Source organism: Coptis chinensis, chromosome 2, assembly GCF_015680905.1.
Source record: "Coptis chinensis isolate HL-2020 chromosome 2, ASM1568090v1, whole genome shotgun sequence".
Taxonomy (NCBI): Eukaryota; Viridiplantae; Streptophyta; class Magnoliopsida; order Ranunculales; family Ranunculaceae; genus Coptis; species Coptis chinensis.
In genome coordinates this window covers 39,842,938-39,845,488 of record NC_141457.1, presented here as the reverse complement: position 1 = coordinate 39,845,488, position 2,551 = coordinate 39,842,938, and the positions used below count along the sequence as shown (strand labels likewise).

General features: G+C 38.7%; 1 long non-coding RNA gene across 1 annotated transcript; it reads left to right on the top strand.

Moving 5' to 3' along the window:
- Positions 1-545: 545 nt before the first annotated feature.
- LOC147516012 (uncharacterized) lies at positions 546-2,047 on the top strand. Its single transcript, XR_015213566.1, has 4 exons — positions 546-880; positions 1,039-1,159; positions 1,245-1,386; positions 1,784-2,047. It is a non-coding gene; the product is annotated as an uncharacterized LOC147516012 (long non-coding RNA).
- The last annotated feature ends 504 nt before the right edge of the window (positions 2,048-2,551 follow it).

Sequence of the window (2,551 nt, the reverse complement as noted above, 5' to 3'; positions counted from 1 at the left end):
TGGTCCCCAACTAGATTTAAAACAGTGTAACCTTAGTGTATATTGACCGATGACACATGTATTATGTAACTTTGAACCGAATAATTCTAAACTGAAAAGCAAAGTCCGTGTTAAAGTCTACTCGGTGAGAACCCTTTATGTTAGAGTTTAATAATTTATATTCGGTTCTGTTGTTAAGCACAACCTCATCATATTTCTCAGTGGGTCTTCATATTGTAACATCAATGTAGCATATCACGGAAAGTTTGATTATCTTTTTCAGGGTGGAGTCGGAGTCCTTGCGGCATCTATCGGTGAAATATTGCCCTCTGGTGCCTCCTCCAAGATCAACTATAGCAAAGACCTTTAGTCCTAACGGAAAGAACACTTGCATCTACACGGTAGGTTGATGTTGTTGTCCACGCATGTTTCTGTTCTTCATTGATAAAAAATTTATGACCTTTCTTTGCATACAAGCATGCGACCATCTTTGTCAAAATTATCGACCGTCTCCCACCGAAGTTGCTTAAAAGTGTTGATTGGTCATCGCCGGACACCTTGGGTGGTAAGCAGTTAGTTGTCAAGTTTTACATGCTTTGATATATATCATAACCAAGTCGGAGCTAGGACTATGTTTAGATAATTCCTACCAACAGGGCAACAGGTTCTAAATTATATGTGGATGGCGCATCAAACCTCTGTATAGGAATCTGGTTTGTTTTTGCCTCAGTCTTGTTTGTTTTTTCGTAATCTGAAAATGCGAGTTGTATACATATGGTTTCTTTGTGTTATATATATTTTTTAAACAGTTCTCCAGTTATAGTCCGTCGGAAAAGTTGAGGTGGTTAATGGTAGCATTTCAGAAGGGAAGGAGAACAAACATGAGAAATGCAAGAGACAAGTTTATAATGACTTTGACTATCATTTACATCTCCAGTTCTTACTCCCATCTTTGCTGTCCCCTTTGTCTCACAATCCCACACGTCTGCTTGCTATTACTACTTCTAGTTTAGTTCCATGCTTGATTTGTTGGATTATTAATATACATTGTACTATTAGGTTGGTTCACAAAGCATGGAGATGCTGAAAGTAAGGGCAAGTCTCGAGGAAAAACTGAAAACGTAGGGAATTTTTAGCTCAGAACAAACAAGTTGGATATAAACCAGAAGTTGCATTCAAGGTATACTTTTTCAGCAGATGAGCCAACATTTGCTTTGTGTATTTGAGAGTAATTTAATACTAAAACTTTTTCTTTTCTTGGACAGGCGGCTTGAAACACTAGATGATTTTGGTGATGAGGTCATGGACAAGGATAGCGAAATGCTAACCCCGAGTAATGGGCGCTCAAGTTCAATGCATTCGACTAAACTTTTGAAAGTGGTAGCTCCAAAGTTGACTAAATTAAAGGTAAATAATCTGTTGGTTTTAGTCGGAGACCGAGAAGAGTTTAATGATGATTTAATTTAACCCAAATTTCACTTTTCTTCCATTTAAAATCGTTATGAAATCCTAGAAAATGTGGTATGTTTTGTTGGTGTCTCTCCTTCATTTGATCACTATTGTTTTGTTGCTTGAAAAACTAGCACCTGATTAAAGACTTGCGGCGATGGTTCTCCTGGCCATTTAGTGTCTTGTACAATTGTACTTGTATTATAAGGCTATTCATATGATATATGACTAGGCTGACATTGCCGAGTTTATCAAAGTGGTTTCTAATAAAACAGTCTGTTTTTCAGCTCCCATAGTTTTGAGTCATTATCATTTTGTAGTTTTAACTAAGCCTACTTGTTTTACCGCATTACAGGGGCCATATTATTGTGGTGTTGGTGCTGACAAAGCCTTTGGGTGTGACATCGTTGATTCTCATTACAAAGCCTGCCTTCTATGCAGGTATCAACATTAGCGGAATCAACGGAGAAGTGATGCTAGGACAAGTATTATTATTGATATTTTGTCCTCTTTTTCCTTTGTTGCTTTCTCCGTACCTTGTAATTATATATATATTTTATAGCTCAACCGAGATTTTTTCAAGGTGATGAAGATGAATGGAAATGGTGATTTTGAGGTGTAGGATGGTTAGGGGAGTTTTGCTAGGCCTGTTGATTGATTGGGTGAAAATTAAAATATCAATATTTTTAAAAAAATAAATACCTTTCCCACGGTCCATAGCCGTCGCCAAAAGCACTTTTTCCCACGGTTAGCTTCACTTTACCCACGGTTAAATAACAACAAACCAAAAACCAAAATTCACGACGCAACAGCAAGTCCCACGAACTAAGACCGTAGGAAATATCTTTTCCCACGGATTCTAATTGTCGGTAAAACTAATCTTTCCCCACGGACTATAACTGTGGGAAATATTGACTTTTTCCGACGGCTTTTCCTATGGGTTTAAGCCGTGGCAATACCGACGGCAATGACTGTCGCAAAGACCGTCGCTATTGGTGAGCTTTACCGACGGTCATGACTGTCGGCAGACCATTTCCGAAGCACAAAAAGCCCACGGTCCTCCAATGGTCCAAAACCGTGGGAAAAAGGCTTTTCCCACGGTTTTGGACCGTGTCGTAAAACC